This window comes from Dermacentor andersoni, chromosome 1, assembly GCF_023375885.2.
Source record: "Dermacentor andersoni chromosome 1, qqDerAnde1_hic_scaffold, whole genome shotgun sequence".
Lineage (NCBI taxonomy): Eukaryota > Metazoa > Arthropoda > Arachnida > Ixodida > Ixodidae > Dermacentor > Dermacentor andersoni.
Window position 1 is genome coordinate 63,641,989 of NC_092814.1, and position 18,351 is coordinate 63,660,339.

Below are 18,351 nucleotides of genomic sequence, written 5' to 3' on the forward strand. Positions count from 1 at the left end.
ACGTATATCTATAGCTAATTAATATTATATTATTGTACTAGTTGAACTGTTAGTAATCTATATCTTTAAATGAACAGATGCATAATATCTTAAGTTTTTGTGAAATGAAGGTTTCTATTCTTCTGTTTCATTTAAAATGCCATTTATTTTTGTGTTCGCCTTCTCATTATGCTCGCCTTTCTTATGTTCTAGTGAGGAACATTTGTGAAACGGGCTATCTATTTCTTTTTTTTTTACTATGCTAAGTGAATAGATCTGAACCCGTCTACCTCTGTGACATCGCGTCGCGTTGACGTTACGCCCGAACACATACTACGTTCGCTGTAGGCGAATGACAGCATATGAGAAGATGGAACTTTCACGAGAGGGACGACAGGATCTATTAATAGAGACTAACCAGGCAGGTGACGCTGTCTAATTACGTTTCAAACTGGTTTAAATAACGATGTATTATCCAAAGAGCTCACGACAAGCGCATAGAGCGGCATGGGCGGGGGGGCGGAGGCGGCAGTGCTAGGCAACGCCGCCTGAAGAGGCGGCGTGACGTGCATTCAGGGCGGTGTGAAGTAGAGGCTAGGTGCGAGAGAGGTCAGTAATAAGCGGGTAGAATTGTCGTGTACGTAAATATAAAAAAAGGCATCCAGCAGTGTGCACACAGTACGCCTCCGTCCAAGCCGAGAGAGAGAGAGAGAAGAATACAGGAAGGCAGGGATGTTAACCAGTCAATAGTCTGGTTGGCTACCCTACACTGGGGGATGGGAGAAGGGGAAGAGAAAGAAGGGAGAGAGAAGGTGTAGGTACATGTACGGACAGCACTTCAGTTAAAGCCGAAGTCTCCGAATGAGAAGTCGGGGCCCGTCACATCGCTTGGCAAAGGAACACGTGGCAGAAGCTTGTCGAGTGAGCGCATCCAAGCGTGCGCTCATGCATATGAGCTGCGGCAAAGACACGACGGTATCGTCGCACAGGAGTGAAGCGGAAGGGGCAGCCACGCGTAATCGTGTTCAGGTCATGTCGCTGCTTAGCGCACTCACTGACTCGGGGAGGCATCGAATCCCTTCCTTGTTGGCTGTGAAATATGGAAAAGTTGGCCACAGAAAGGGCCGGCTGTCCCAAAACCTTAGCTAAGAAAAAACAGAAGGAAAAAGGTTATGAAGTTATAGAACACTGTCAAAGCAAGTCTATAACGAAATAACAAAACGATAATGAAGCAAGTCCGGGGAAAAGAAAAAAAAAGCAAGAACGACCCAAACGACAACAGGTGAGGAGAACATAGAGAAATTTAAAAACGCCTATCATATATAACTCACAGAGAATTTATCGTCACTGGCCACTTCTCTCTCTTTCTGTATTTATACTATAAAGATTACGCTGCGTGTGCTAACTGATTCATTCCCTACGATGGGTTCATCTTATCTCACGTCATCCCACTAATTCAACAATTTATCTTGGTGGAGAAGCAGACGTAATGAGGGGGGGGGGGATTTTCTGCGTTAATTATAGTGTAAATCAGCCACTTTATGTCAAAGGTCGCAAGTAGTTGGCTCACGATAGATAAACGTTGAGGCGAACAATAATTTTCAGCGTAGAATTTCTCAAAATTTTTGTAAAGCTTTGATAAAACAGCGCCCGTCCCGTCGTCTTTGTTTCCGTCCGTGTTTTCTTGCGCTGTGCATAAGATGACAAAGCTTTATTTTCGCTACGTTAGCATTTTACCGCCTTAAACTGAAATTTATGTTCTGTCTATGCATTTTTGTCAGTAATGAAAGATACTTGGCCCATGGCCAACTGCGGGCCTTCAAAAAAGAGCGCTTCTTTCTCTGAAAAAGTTTTTAGAGGAGACCAACATTTTGGGAAAATATTAGGTATCAGATGATCCGAATACGCTAAATGAGTAACACAAACGTTGTTTGTGGTTCATAATTGGTTTATGTGGTGATTACAACTTTTGCCCAATATGTATAATTCTGTTCTGTACTTGCAATGCATTACAAGTGTTGTGTGTTTTGGTTGTTCGAAATATCTGACTTTATGTATGTGTGCGTGGACTGAACTAATGCACAGAACTTTGCGACTCATGTACTGTTGGACTGTACATTTTTTATTCATCCAGTGTTCTACTGAGTGCCATATTTCGTGTCGCTATTCTCCTTTTTTACGCAAATTTGTTTCCTTTGCCAAGTGACAAGGAGTAGCCGGTGCCACCATAAAGGCGCCAACCTCTCCTAATATTCATTTCAATAAAAAAAAAATCAATTCTGAGATGCTACCACTCTGAGATTAGTACCGCAGCTATACTTACAAAGCGCCTCGTTGACTTAATTCTCGCGTCAGCAACAGTGGCACCTAGCTGTGTCAGCAATTTCGATCAGGAACGAGTGGCCCCTTTGTAGTAATAATTCCCAATCACAAGCCGCTTGGAGATGACATCTTGTAGGAGTGGTGCGGTGGCAGCCTTATACCAAATGTTTATATGGCACATGAACGACAATTGGAGATTCTGTGAGAATTCCAGTGGGCTCGTATATCGGGGTGCGTGCAACCAAAGCTATATTCATAGTGAAGAAACCATTGAGCATCTGCTATGTGCTTCTCGCTACTAACTCGCAGCGTCAAAAGTCGTCGCTAATGCCGGATCCGTTGTTAGACCACTTGTCAAGACCAACGTGGCCTGACAGGTCTCAGTGTACCTCTGTTTGTCCTCGTTAACCTTCCGTTTCCTCTTTCTTCTCCGAGTGTATTCGAGACTGACGTGCTCGTCTGCATCAATCACACTGCGTCTAGTCATCCTACACTTGCCTGTGGTGGAATTACTGGCATTGCTTGCGGCGACAACTATTAACAAACTGCTGCCGTTCGACGAGTTCGCGGGCATTATGCGCGCTGCCGTTTCGCTCAGGGCTGCAACCAAAGATTGATTGATTCACGGGGTCTAACGTCCCACGACAAACATTCAAATTTACGGCAACCGACAGTGGCTCGAGAAGCGTGTATGCGCACCGCTTGCAGCGCGCTGACAAAATTTGTGCCGCTATATTTGGTCTCAGGAACAAGCAATATCAATATTGAGGATGGCGTCAATGCTCTTAATGCGCACTGACACCTGTGCGCGGGTTCGCTATTCACTGGTCATAACCAAGCGCGTTTATTATTTTTTTTCCTCGAGCGATGATACTGACATTGTGCTGAAGAGTTGCGTTCGGCTCATGCTCGAATGCCATATTCCCCAGTACACTCGCCGTGTGCCCTAACGACGCGAAGCTGCGGTGTCTTCGCCAACAGGAACGTCTGGCGTCCGTTAGGCGAGCGCCTGGGTGCACGTTCTTCTGTAATAGCCGCTGCGAGGCACAAACGGGGCACAAATAAGCTCGAGCCACCCTTAAGAGGGCTTCTGCGTTTGATCGTCTCCTTCCGCAGCCAGCCGCGAGTCTGCAGCGAGCCAGTCGACGTCTTCGCCATCCGTCACTACACGGCCGCGTATACTGGCGACCGCGTTCGCAGCCTTGGCGGACGCGACAAAGAAAAAAAGCTCCCGAATCTTCAGCGAGCACAGCGTACAAATACAGTACAGCGTGCACCATTTCAGGTTATCGCTTTATCGGCCGTAACCGATTAGGTTTACTCACCTTCTATATCACACGCAGAATGGCAGCAGCGCCGAAAATACGCTCCCTCGTCGCCATTTCCCTCAAGAGCATTATTACCTTTTGCTTTCCTTCCAGCGTGCTTCGCGCGACATTTTTATCTTCCTTTTCGAACGCTTTCTTTGAGGTAGCGGGCAGAAATGTGCCCAGAAAGCTCGTCTTCCCTGCGTCGTCATCAGCAACACCTGTTCCTGCGGGCGAGCACCGAAATGCAGCCTGCGAGTTCACGACTGACCGCGCGGCACGCGTCTGGCTGCCCGCGAGCGCGGGGGGCCATAAGCGAAAGGGGCCGCCTGGGAAACACGCCCGCGGCCCGAAGCATCGGCGGGCCTGGCGCGCCAGACGCTGCCTCCCATATTTCTGCGCACGCCGTGCGCCGTCTCTGCGTGCCGTTGTATCAAGCAAGCGCGAGTTTCCTCCTTGAGAGCGCCCGTCTGTCTTGGCCGCAAAGAGCGCGTATTATAATGTTCTCGCCCCTCTTATTACACTTACGCTCTTCGAAGTGTGAGGTTGAAAAAAACCAATTGCATGAGTATACAGTTGATGCTTTGTTGTTGTCACAGCTTATGCTCGCTCGCCTGTGTGCGTGCGTGCGTGCGAGGCAACGACTGCGCCCGCATTTGATGAGGTTTGTTACATTTAGAAGAAAAAAAAGGTTACAATCTAGTGACTGTAGGAAGCGCCTTCTTTTTCATTAAGGCCACCGACTTTGTTATAAAAGTTGCTGACAAGTGTAAAAGTTAGAAAACAAAACTATTAAGTTTACAACTCTGTAACTTAACCATGAAACAATGATATAAAAATTCTAGAAACGACATTATTATAATATATCTAAAACGGGCAAAATTGACATATTATACACCGCTCTAAAGTGTGCCACTAATATATGAGTATGACTTTTGCAAAATCTTTGTAAACATGGTGAGAAATTCACGTAAACTGTAAATTCATATATTAGATTTGTGCGCTTTAGGCACTCTAACGAATGCAGTTTACAGAACTGTGATACCCGTTTTTTGGTGCAGAGTTACGAATTTATAAACTATGTGCTTCTATTCCTTTTTTTTAACTTACCTATATTGGCCGAATTTCCGTAGAAAGCTTCAAGCCCAAAAAAATTCACTTTGTTACAATCACTACAATTTAACTTTTGGTCTTTCAATTGCAACTATTTTGATTCAAATAGGTCAAGGGATTATGTCACAATAGCATTCCTGCGTTTTACATGTATTTGAATAGGAAGCAGCGGAGTTGGCTCCGAGCTAAAACTTCCGTTTCAGAAAGTCACGGCAACTATCTATCAATTCATACCTCAGGACCTTAACAGTGAAAAGAAATACCTTGGGAAACAAAACAAGAAGTTCCCTTAGCCGTTCATGGTATGCGCGAACGCACAAAGTTCCCAGTTCGTTCTTTTGTGCCGCCTTACGTCACGACTGAAAAGTGGTCACAGCCAACTTTCAGAAGCGATGCCACTGGCAATGCGAAAGCTCGCTTCTTTTTCACTTGATGGGCAGTGTCTGTGACAGTTTGAGCGCTTGCTACTTTGTGCTCCCTCTGCTTGGAGTAGCTGAAGTCGCATTCAAAACGCTTTCTCTTTATTTTTCAGTTCCGCGCGCGGTGTAACTCAATTGAGTGGCCCGTGCAGGCAAATGCACTTTTAGAGTGCGCTTCCCAGTAACTTCGCCGGCTGCTGTTCTTCGTCCAGCTGTCCGTCCCCCAAGCCTCCCCGTGGTTCCGAGTCGTGTTCGAAGTCCCTTGACAAGCAAATCGGCTTGGCGCGTTGTTGTTGGCGCAACCGTCGCGTCGGCTTTGTGCAAGGCGTCCAGACGTGTCCAGGTTATCCAGGGTCTCCTCCCTTTATCTAGTTTCATTTTTCTCCCTTTCTTTTTCCCGCCTGCGGCGCGTAACGCCGTGTCCGACGAGTGGACCACCGAGTCGAGGACGGCGCCACTCGAGCCGCGCGCGGGACCGCTGGAATCGAATCCCCTCAAAGGACGCAATCGGAGGAGGAGCCTCCACCCCGAAGATTAAGGATGCCCCCAGGAGGAGGAACTGTTTTCCCAGAGCCCGGCAAACGAAGTCATCTAAGCCAAGCCCCCCATCCACCTTCATTAAACGCCTCCAGCATCCGTGACACGCGGCTGCGCATCGCCGTTTTTCTTCCCGTGCTGCGCGCCGCCTTTTATTCTGCCCTTGTTTTTTCTTCGTCCGCTTTCCCGGCGGCCGTGATCTTCTCGCCCCATCTCTGGCCCGGGGAGAAAGCACCCAAAGCGGCGGCGGCAGCGGCGCGAAGTTTGGCTGTCTAATTTGCATGCTGCAATTAGTCTCTTTGCGCACGAAAACACTTAATCTCCGCAAGCGCTGTGCCCGGGGGCCTGTTGACTCGCAGGGACCTGTGGACCTGGGGGGCCTCCCACCGCGTGCCTGCTCATGTGCGCGCGCAGTAATTGGCGCGCATGGTAATCTCCACCTTGATTGCGATGATCTGATCTTGGCGCGCGGCGGGACCCTGCCTCGGCCGTTCCCTAAAAATGAGGGAGAAGTGAAAGAAGAAAAGCGGGGTCTCATCGTATCCAGTGGAGCCATGTCCTTCCACTGATAACTGGCCGCAACCCGCTCCTTTCTTGGCGTTTTCACTGCGTCGCGCGTGGCGAAACCACCAGTGGCGCAAGCGTGCGTGTTCGATCGGCTCGGAGCCCCGGTCAAGTGCTCAGGCATGCGGCTGGCAACGTACGCGCATAAGGATATCTTAAACGCGTCTATGCGTTAATTCGGGATCTTAAATGCGGGGGCATAACTATAATTCGCAGCGCGACACGCAGAACGAAGGCAGAGCATATGACGCTTATTTCTATCGAGTCCTCTTTTGCATGTGGTGTGCCTTGGGACTGCCACACTGAATTCGCACTGAATCGCCGATATATATCAAGAATATTCTTCTCAAATGCGTGCTGGTGTTAGAAACGCTGGAATTGAGTTGAACTGAATTTATTTTATTTTTTCGCAGCAGCCGTGTAAGTTATAACGCGCAAGACGCATGTTTGCTGAAGCAAGTTAAATATAGTGGAATAAGATTGGCGTATATGACCGAGTAAGGGTATAAAAGCAAGTGAACTGCAGTTACTGTAGGATATGAATGGCCTTTAAATATGTGGAAATATTTTCATGTGGGACAACAGGCTAGTCGCCCAATAAAGACACGGGATAAAAAGGAAGGAATTCTGTGTTTGTAAGGAACTTTAAAATGTCTTTCTCCATTTTTTCTAACCCCGGACACGCTAATAAAATGTGAGTATACAGAAAAAAAATCGCAGTGCTGACATATTGGCTGCGGTTTAAAAACGCTGGAACCCGCCGTGGTTGCTTAGTGGCTATGGTGTTGGGCTGCCAAGCACGAGGTCACGGGATCGAATCCCGGCCACGGCGGCCGCATTTCGATGGGGGCGAAATGCGAAAACACCCGTGTACTTAGATATAGGTGCATGTTATAGAACGCCAGGTGGCCAAAATTATTTCGGAGTCACCCACTACGGCGCGCCTCCTAATCAAATCGTGGTTCTGGCACATAAAACCCAATAATTTCAATTTTTAAAGAAACGCCGGAAGAACAGCCCCAGTAGAGGCGGAAAAGAATCTCCCTTCAGCGCAGCTTGTGAGCCGCACTGTGTATACAAGTGGTCATATAAGTGCAGTTATGAAGGCTGTTGTACCCATTTCTCTGAATATTGCTCTTATTGCGTCATGTTGCTCTAAATAATTCTATGGGGCAGTAGCAGGCGACAGGCGAACGAAATCTGTAGATCTTAGGCGGCTGGGGCGTTTATCACTGGAGTCAGAAACAGGTAGATTTAGGCGAAGGGTACCAGCCGAGCAGTCGATGAGCACAGAGTGAGGGAAAGAAAATTGAGGCAGAGTGTCAAGTCATGTGGGCAGTGGGAAAGGATGGTGAAAAGGTCTGCAGGGGGGGGGGGGGAGATAGATAGATAGATAGATAGATAGATAGATAGATAGATAGATAGATAGATAGATAGATAGATAGATAGATAGATAGATAGATAGATAGATAGATAGATAGATAGATAGATAGATAGATAGATAGATAGATAGATAGATAGATAGATAGATAGGGAAAGGTAAGGAGGTCAACCAGACGGGCATCCGGTTTGCTACCCTACACTGGGGGTGAGGGAAAGGGGGAATAGAAAGAAGAAAAGAGGAAGGAAATGATAACTGGGTGCAGTGAAGCACCGCAACACCTAGTGGAGTTCCATAGCTGGCGGTCTGCGTTGATCACATCTGGGACGACCAAAGGGCCAGTGGTCGTTGCTCGAATAGGAGGCTGCGGGTGAGCTATGGGGCTTACTCGAGAGTTGCAAGCACTGGATTAAGAGCATCCAGTACTTGCACGGCACTTCACGCTGGCGGAGTATGCAACTTGATAAAGAGCACACGAAGGGAAGTACTGCAGTGGGACGACCAGCGATACTGACGCGGGCAGTACCCATGCCAACCACTTTGGCCTCCCCACCATAGGTGACGCTAATAGGGGCTGCAATAGGTCGGAGAGGGAGAGGGGCGGGGCGGCGGAGGGCGAGATGGACGACGTCGCTGAGGCGATGGGGAGCGGGCGTGGCGAGGAGCGTCTGGCACGCGATGGTCCAAGTGCGTCTAGTAAGACCGAGAAGCACGTGGCCGTGCGGGACTCTCCATGCGAGAGTAGTACGCAAAAAAAAGTTTTTCCTTGTGGCGAACTCCAACTGCTGCGACAGTGGCGAGCAGCGTGACCAGTCCGGCTGCATTCGTCGGCAGTTCTCCAAGCAGAAGACTTCCGAAATCCTGGTGCACCACACGGGTGACGACGTGAACGGAGCGTGGAACCTGGTTTATCGATGGCAGTATTCAGAGAGAAAGCAGGTTGAATGCAAACTCTTGCCTGACGACGGCCTGGATCAATAATATTGCTGGCGCAGATTTTTTCGGTAGACTTCAGAGGAAAGTTGCGTCGGTGAAGACAGTGAAGGATATACGGCCTCCAGCTGACGACGAACAATGCGTAGAAAGTTGTCGTAGGCTTGCGGTCGCGTCGGAAGTGCGGAAAACGTCGGAAAACCACGTTGCGGCGGTAAGCCGGGCAAACTGACGCGTGATTCGGTGACTCTTGGCTTGTTCAAACCGGCGACATTTCTTGATTACGGCTTCAATGGTGGACACATTGCCGTAGGCGAGCACGTTAAACGCGTCATCAGCGATATGCCCTTCGGTACATGGGCCACTTTGTGGGACGCGGCTTGCAAGGTCCTTTTCCGCAATGTGCTGACGACCAATGCGGTTGCCGAAGAGGTCGTGGAGCTTTTCTTTGAAGGTACACCAGGCGTGGACAGGTCTTTACCGTGACTTTTAAGGTTTTCACGACGAAGAAATTACCTCGGTCATTCTGCTTCCGCACTGGCCAACGCACATTTACAACTGCATAGTTGAAAAGTGACTTATAAGTCACAGAAATGTACCTCGCATTTTGGGCATATGCTTAAGGTCGTATACTTTGGCTAGCTAAATTCAATGCAAGCTTTGCTAACCTTTTCTTTTTTTTAGTAGTACCAAGCGCCTTATACTCCCCTTTACGAACACTGCCGCTACTCGCCTTTCTAACACTCTGTATGCTGAGTGACTGCATGTTGGCTTAAGTGGTCCGCCTGGTTGGATTCTGGACACGATTTCCAGAGCTTTCGCTTCTACGGTGTAGATGGGGATATGTCACCCGCCCAATTATTTTCGGCCATATAGAGGAAGAACTTGCTCGACCCCTGATTCCTCTAGGCTTCCCCAGTCAGCTTACTTATTTTAGACGTTCGTCGCACCGGGAGAGGTCTGATGGTAATCGCAGCTGCAGTGACGGATGAAGCAGTAACAAACGACGGTTAGAATTCTCTGCAGTCTTCTATATAGCCAGCGTGATGTCGGGAGCAATTGGACGAAGTTCCTTAGCGGCGTTTTTTCTTGATATTGGAATGAGCAACCATGCACTGTGAATTATCATGGGCGAATCTGGCAGCTCCGTCAGCGAGATGGTTGCGGAAAAGGCTCCTAGAAGAGGCCACTAGAATATACTATCATGTTGGCTACCCCATGCAGGGTAGCCAACCGGACGTCCGTCTCTCTATCTAGACATTTGATCAGCCATCATATTGCATGATGTGTAGAAACGCGTCGTGTTTGCTTGTGTTCGTTTGGTTCGCTATTCTGAAACCGTCGCTCTGCAAAAAGCGTCGAGGAATTGCCTGAAGTCACATATATTTATTCGGAGCTCAAGCGTTGTGTCGAGTCAGCGGAACTTTTACGTATAGTCGAGCTCGCTCTTTGTAATCTATAAATGGACAAGTTTTGACGCTGTAGGCGCCCAGCGTTGTGAAGCTGGGGCCGAATTCAAAAACTCTTTGTTCGTGAGAGTTGCTTGCCATTGGCCGGTCGCCTCCGCTAATATCTCCAACATCACAACTGACTGGCACGTGCGGTTGCGAAAAATTTTAGCGCAAGAGTATTTTTGTGAATACAGGGCCTGGACTGTAGCTGTACATGTTTCGATTACAAATTCTAGATAAAATTCCATGTGTCCCTTTTTCTTCTTTTCTTCCATTCTGTAGAAATAAGCTAACGCGACTTCAGTCATTTCCATTTGTGCTCCTCGATAGTCGATGACTGGTTATGATTTGACTTCATGTGTTTACATTATTATTATTATTATTATTATTATTATTATTATTATTATTATTATTATTATTATTATTATTATTATTATTATTATTATTATTATTGATCAGGATTAGATAAAGGCGCTCGTCGGAGACGCCGGCTGCCTTATATATGCACAGACCTGTGAAAATACTAACACGAGGATTTAAGTTAGAGCGATACTCCTAAAACAGATCTCGAGGTGACAGTTCTTAAGTCTTCACAAACAGCAAGTGTTATGCGGGACTTACTAAATGCATGCTGCTGAAAGTAAGGCATGCAGACAAGGACACAAGAAGGAACGAAACAACACAAACACCGTCCTTGTGTTGTATTTTGCCTTCCGTCTTGTGTCCGCGTGTGCGCGCCTGCCTTTCAGTAATATCGACACCTACTAACTTGCTCGATCTACATCTAGTCGCTATAAACTCATTAAATGGCATCTCTTGTTACTCACCAGCGCAACGCTACCAACGGTGTCGTCAACCAGTTCGCTAAATTTGTTGAAAACGGCTTATACACTGTACATATGCGACACACATACTATACATCTGCGTTGAACTTGGTCGCGCCTCGCTGCGTCATGGCAGTACACCCTATATTAACGCCCCGCGAGCCCACAGCATACGCCACCTGGAATATGAAGCAAATCGGTTTCCGGAAAAATTAGCGTCAGGGTTTAGGTTGACTTAACACTGGCGCTCGCGGGACAAATCACTTCGGGTCACAGTTTTTGCCGGCGAGATTTTCTTTTCGCGGGCGACTCGGCGCGCGCAGCACCAGCTGCAACGGTGGCTCCGTGGTAAATGTATACCGAGGCAAGACGCTGAGCAGCGGGCGGAGCCCTTTTTCCGTCCCTCTGTAGACGGCGGCAGAAAACAGGCGCACATTCGGCAAAGAGCGCCCAAGTTGCCTCTCGTCACACGATCTTGGGGGGAAATTTCCGACGGAGCCACTGGCCTGGCCGCGTGGCGAAATCGAAAGGGCGGGCTACATCAGTGACCGGAACTTGGTTGATAGCCCTCGCTCGGCCGGCCTCGTGTATGCTATGTGCATGAGCGGCTTAGAGCAGCCTCGTATATATGAGGCCAGCAGTGCTGCTCACTTGTGCCGTTTCTGCCATAGCGCTTGGGGACACAATGCATAGAATGCCCATTTCGCGTACCACTGATGTGGGAGGGGAAAAGAAAGGAGTTCTCTAATTCGGGCGCGCCCCTCTCCTGTCTGAGCTGTAGCTGGCGCCTGAATACGCTTAGCGAGCTTTGTGGCAACCGCTTGGACTCCGTCGGTTCCCACTGCGTCTCCTTTTTCTTCATCGGCCTTGGGACATCGGCGCATGTGCCTCTCTTGCATGCCTGGGTGCCGCTTCGGTTTCTTATGGCGCGGCTCGGACTTCCCGTTCTCCGGAATTGTGTGGTCGGTTGAATTCTCTTACGGCAGAGTTTGCCCTCGCCGCACTTAGTGATTCTGTAGCGAGGCAGTAGTGCACAATTAGAGAGAACAAGAAAGCATTGTGGCAGTAACCAGACAGTGTAGTGTGGCAGTGACCTTTTGAAGTTGGGTGCATTGTTCTTTGCAGGGGTACAGCTTTAGGACAAAGGCAAATCAATGAGCGCACTGGAGTCCTCGTGCACCCTGAAAACTTCATGCATGCGCCCGCTGGGAGCATGGCAGCTGCTTAGATATGAAAACGGTTACCAATGCGAACCTCTGTTAAGGGCTGTGAACGGCGCAGCAATAAAGAGATGGCAAATTCAAATCCTTTCTATTCAGCACACCCATCGTGAAATAAGAAAAAAAAGTTGGGTTAAGTACATATGTTATCGCGTACAAGGTGTGCTTCTTCCAAATAAGCGCGCATTTATGAGAGAGGGACAAAATGAAAACAACCGAACAGATTACTACATGTATTTCATCTTGCAAGCGCACTTGTATTTATGTAATCGCGCACGATACCCGCCGTGGTGGCTTGGAGGCTAGCGCGTTGCGCTGCTAAGCGCGAAGTCGCGAGCTCGAATCCCGGCCGCGGCGGCCGCACTTCAACGCGGGAGGAAGACAAAAAGCGCCCGTGTGCCGTGCATCGAGTGCTCGTCCAAGGTTCCCAGGTGGTGGTCAAAGTTTTCGGAATGGACGCATTTTTATTTCACGCATATTTTACTACATTATGCATCGAGCACACTGTTAAACTTCCTTCGTGCAGTTTAGTTGAAAGCAACAATGCTGTCATAGACAAGAGTACATTAGCGAGGGAAAATATGGCTCGCTGATACTCTGGGGTAAGTGGCGTGGCAAACAGTGTTGATCGTCATAAGTAGTGGCGTGCGTCGCAAGCGGACGTTTTACGGTGTCAGTGATATGGTAGCGTCCTTGGCTCTAACGGAGTAATAGGCTCAGCCGTGTTAGTGAGAGCGTACAAATTTGCAGATCAGATTGTGCCGCATCGTAGAAAGCATTTCTTTTATTAAATATGTATATTCTTTCCGCGCGGAGTAACTGAAATTGTGATATTTAATGTCTCAAAGCGACACGCGGGCTCTGGGGGACGTCGCAGCGATCAAAAGGTCTCCGTCCCGGTTAATTTCGACCACCTGGGATTATTTAAGGTGCACCGAGGGCACCGTGTATTTTTTGCATTCCACCCCGATCGAAATGCGACCGCGTTGCCGGGGGTCGAACACGTGACCTCGTGCTCAGCAGCCGCACGCCGCTGAACCACTGCAGCCGAGCATAGGTGTGTAGTTTCTTTTTTCTTTGCCAAAAAGTGGGAATGCAAAAAGAAAAAAGAAAGCTGCCGCAAACGTGAATAACATTGAACTTCAGCTAGATTAGCTCACCTTTATGGCGCTTAATGTCGCATTCTATATGTATAGTTTCGTTTCTTCCTTGTATATCTGTCCCTTCGCAGAACATGACACCTGAGCACTTTGCGACTGGTATTTGCTCATCAGCACTGTTTATGAGTACAAGTCCACTTATGTCGGATTGTATATTCTTATTCTTATCTTTATTTTTGTTGACGTTTACGCGGTAATTCTGGCGTGCCAAGTTTCGGAAGCTCTTTTAAGAATGACGCGTTCGTTCTTATGCTACAGCACGCACAACGCACGATGTCTATTGTAAGCGCTGCAGTAAAGAACGATCTAGATGTTATAGGTACTTCCCAGCTGTATTCTTCCCCTTCTCCCTTCCCCCAGCGTAGGGTAGCCAACCAGACCCTTGACTGGTTAACATCCCTGCCTTCCTATATTCATCTCTCTCTCTCTCTCTCTCTCTCTCTCTCTCTCTCTCTCTCTCTCTCTCTCTCTCTCGAACCAAAGTGCAGGCTTATTGGCTGCACCGACTGCACACCAATACTGTGTGCATCCTTACAGTGACGAGCAGATTTGTCGCGCTGCGCTGCAAATGTTTACTAAGAGTGACACTGCGCAACACACTGCGAATATTACTGCATGTCATGTGGCGCTGTCCACTGATGTCACTGCATATGCAGTTTTTAATTCTTTGGCTCATTCCAGGCACTTTGTGGTAGCTGTAGGTAGGTTCCTGTCATGCGTCGCTTTGGGCCTCTTCTATTAAAAATAAAAATTGCAAGTGTCCGATGGTTGGATCGAACATCCGCCCCCAGCTCAACAGCAATGGCCCTGACCATTAGGCAACATTTTTTTTTCTTTTGTGGCACTTGCACGGCACAAATGTATATCATAGATATACAGACAAAGGAGCTAATGAGCATCTTCCACTTGCCCGGCGACTAATACGCCCCGTCAAGTTTCTATGCATCCTTGAGAAATGCTGCTCGGGCAACCGTCAAGTTTTACAAGCAACACTAAAATGGACGAGAGCTTCTTTCTCGTGTTTGCCCGAGCCAGATAGAGAGAGAGCAAATGATAAATGAAATGCATGGAGGTTAACCAGGACTGAGCCCGGTTGGCTACCCTACACTGGGGAAAGGAAAAAGGGAATGGAAATATTAAGAGAAGAGAAAGTGCACTGGGGATATCGATCGCTCACTCAATCCGGATCGCAGACGGCGACTCAATCCGGTAGCTTTCAAATATCGCAGCAGCGCTTTTGTGGCCTTTCGTAGCTGCGATATGCGAGGCCATTGTCCCAAGATCTTGTTCAATGTGAACGGTTTTCTAACTGAGTGAGGGCTGTGCAGAAATCACGCCTTTCATTTTCAAAAGATGGGCAGTAGCACAGTAGATATTCTATAGTCTCCTCGACACAACAGGCATTAATGCCTGTACTTGCACTCGGCGCTATTAGCCATTCCAATCAAACATGCATAGGCTTTGGTGAATGCAACGCCCAAGCGTAAGGGGCACAGCATTGTTTCCTCATTTCGCGGAAGCCCAGGTAACAGCCGCAGTTGCATAGATGGGTCGAGGGAATGCCAGAAAGTCCCCAGAGATAGATATGGGGTCTTTCTGTCGGGGACTCTTGCTTTTAACGTGCGTTTATTTCTAGGTACGACGGAGGATGACGCGCTTTGCTCCACATAACCACAGCTTAATATACCGTCCATATACGGGATAGCAGCGGCCGATAAAGAGTCCGCAATGGCGAAGCTGCAGTTCTTTGTCGTCAATGGTTGGCCCATGCCACTAGGGTGCACGTCACATAAGGTTTGCTGCTTTGCCGTGCGCATTCGGAGCCCAGCCAGTGCCAGGGTCGCCGGCGACGGGAGGCGATCTTGACAGCACGTGCCACATGGGCCCGGCCTGCGTATAGGCTCCACCCAGCCATGAACATGAACTTCAGTGTAACCTGCAAACGGCTATGTTGCAACAAAACGAATTCACAAGAACGTGTCATCGTTGGTCTTATATTTATTTAGAACGTGCATTATACATTGGCCTTAATTTATTTTTTTAAGAGTGATATAACGTAAGACAAAAAGAAAAATTCAACTAAATCATCAATCGTTTTTTTTTTTTTTTGCAGTATGATTATACTTGAGAAGACCTTTCCTATCTCTCATCTCATTCTTCTCTTTTTATTCATTCCTTTCTTTCTTTCTGTCTGTATTTATTTATTTTTTTCGAAAGCCAGATATCGGTACCACTCCTGACGCTATACCTCGCGGATCAATGTATCATTTTACAGCGAAGCTGTATATGGCAAGGTTCCATCTATTTTTACAAGATATGCGCCGTTACACTTGCGGTAATTATGCACTTTTGTTCCACTTAGTTTCTTAACAAGAACTCGTTTTATTCATTGAAGAACAAAAGTAACTGGAACGACGATGCGTTTCTCCGCAAAGTTCGGGAATAAATATCTCGAAACTGGTGTCACCCTGAGAATTTGTTCCAAGTGGATCCGCCTCGCGGATTCCCCGGCTAGTATTTGTAAATTGCAATATGTGTCATAAGGTAACTAGTTAAAAGCTTAATTAGTGAATTTCTGGTAATTGGTCGATTGTGCACCTCAATTTTTTGTGCAAGGAGTGTCCGCCTCTTCGAGTAGGCCACCTCATGAACCAGGATTCTGCTATCTGCCACAGGCAATATTTAAAAAAAATTTTTGAAAGTGTTCGCTGAAACATTCGGTATAAGGAATCGGCTTATAAAGTCATGTGTGCCATGTGTCCTACCGCCATTGTGCCGGTGACCGCACTTGACCTTTATGGAATTACGCAGTGAGACAACAAATGTTGCCAAAATATTCTTACTGTGGCACATATATATCTTTAAGCACATAATTGCTTTATTCAAACCAAGCTTTCATTTTCTACCTGGAATTTGTCGCGTCTGCTCTGTCACTTTCTTGCCGAGAAACATGGGTCCATCCCGGCCAGAGATGGTGGAGCTGTAATCGAAACTGGGTGGATCCCGGAGTCAGTGTAATCCGCCGTCGCGTGGGCCACGTGGGTCGCGTTTAGGGAGGGGGGTATCCGTGTCTCGCCATCCTCGCGGGCAGGCATGCGTTCGCTATGCTGCAAAATGCGGTGCAGAACCGGAACAGTTAGGTACATGCGCGTCACCGCGATGCCAAAGAGCGCAAAACTTTTGCGATGGTAGAAGAACGTGATGAGTTCCTTATGCGTACTTGGAAATAAAATAACACGGCACGCATGACGTGTCCCTTTTCATAGCATTTAATTCAAAAGTTTCAATGAACTTTCAGAGCGATAGCTCTGCTGCTCCAGGCACAAACCCAGAAGACGCCTGGTTCCGTAAATCTGACCTTCAAGCTCAGCCAAGGTCAAACTGGGACTTAGCCTGCCACTACGGCGGCTGCTGTGTACGCCGCGTGGGTGCCCGTATCTTGAAAGCGATCTGCGATCTGGACAAAGTGCGCCGAGTGCTGGTGGCTTCGTATGCGCTGTGCTTTCGGCGCTTAGTTGGAGTTGAAGCGAGACGCAGCATGAAGATCAATTCGCTCGCTGCTGCTGCCGCGCCGAGCAGCGTCTGTGTCCTTTCCCAAAGCAAGCAAAACCGTGCTATGACGTTCAACCAAGGCAATTTTGTAAGCTTCGCTTAACGTTGACTCCAACAAGTGCGTTTAATCGGCCGTAATTTTTCCTCAAGACAACCCACGTCTAAAAACTAAACGTTTCTGCAAGATCGAAAGATGGGTGAGTATATATGATATGAGACTGCTTGTTATTATTCGCGAATATCCTTTATTGTGATATATGAACACTCTAGGTGAGTCATCGACGTTGCCGTGAAGTTCCTTATATAAAGATCAAACGCGTTAAGATCCTCTGGCGGCCCTCGCGCCGTATGCTGCGAGTGCGAGGGTAAGCGTGCGCTGATGAGCCGAGAAGGATGGCGGCTGGATCTCCGTCCAATTTTGAAGGTCCATTGATAAAGCTCGCACAAGGCGGAGGAGGAGGGGGGCACGTGAGTCCCCGTCTCCTTCTCTAGCCCGGCCGTCTGCAGCCCGCGCCCTATATTGGAGGTAACCTCCGGCGGGTTTAAAGGTCAGGGCGACCAGAGATGGCTGGCGGCTCCATGTGCGATGTCTTTGCGCATGCGTAGTGCTAGATGACCAGTCTCAAGTTTCGGAGAAGCATTGAAGCGAAAGGCAGCAGAAGCGTTCCCTTCTCTCTAGCTGCGCTCTTCATCACGCCAGCGTTGTGACAGCGAGTGTCCGTCGTCATAGAGTGAAATCTGTTCACGTTTGCATGTGCGCGCGTGACACCGTGCTTGTTAATTTAATTAGTAAGCGATTATGTATTGTAATTTATACGGCCGACAAAACCATGAAGCTGACTTCGTGTATATAGTAGTCTAATACTTTTCTATAGTCATCAATGCTTCGCAAGCTTTCGGGCGAAACTGCGACTTTTTTCATTTTTCTTAGTAGTCACATGGCACGGTGATTTCTACATCACATGACAAAACAAACACGAACAGCCATAGAATACAGCTATTCTATACAAATCAGCATAGCTTCCAGTCAACACACAACAGCTTGCACACTAGCAGGCAAAAAAAAAAAAAAAAAGGAGAGGTGACACACCTATCTACGTATATATGTAAGTAACTAAATGCGCAATAAGTAGGCTGTCGCTCTGAACTTCAGGCTCCAGCGCAGTGCGTAGAACACGCGCGAACACTCTTATGTGTAAAGTATATCAAACCACTCCCCGGCGCGGAAACGGCTCATATTTCGAACGAAAGCCCATGCGCCCTTCCTCTCGAGGTAGCCGGCCCTGCCTCTTCTCGGACGGTACCACTTCCCGAAATTCCGAGTAAAAATATTGGTGACAGTCGTAACCCGTCGTGGTCGCTTAGTGGCTTTGGCGTTGCGCTGCTAAGCAGGAGGTCGTGGAATCAAATCCCGACCACGGCGGCCGCATTTCGATGGGGACGAAATGCAATAACGCCCGTGTACCGTACATTGCGTGGACGTTGAAGAATCCCAGGTTGTTAAAATTAATCCGGAGTGCCACACTGCGGCGTGCCTCATAATCATATCTTGGTTTTTGCACGTAAAACGCCAGAATTAATTTAAATTA

The 18,351-nt window shown here is 48.0% G+C and overlaps 1 protein-coding gene across 7 annotated transcripts in view; it reads left to right on the forward strand.

Annotated features, from left to right (window-relative positions):
* Window positions 1-18,351, forward strand: part of LOC126546001 (dual specificity calcium/calmodulin-dependent 3',5'-cyclic nucleotide phosphodiesterase 1A-like) — a 615,937-nt gene that overhangs the window by 541,281 nt on the left and 56,305 nt on the right. The gene's annotated exons all lie outside the window — the stretch shown is intronic.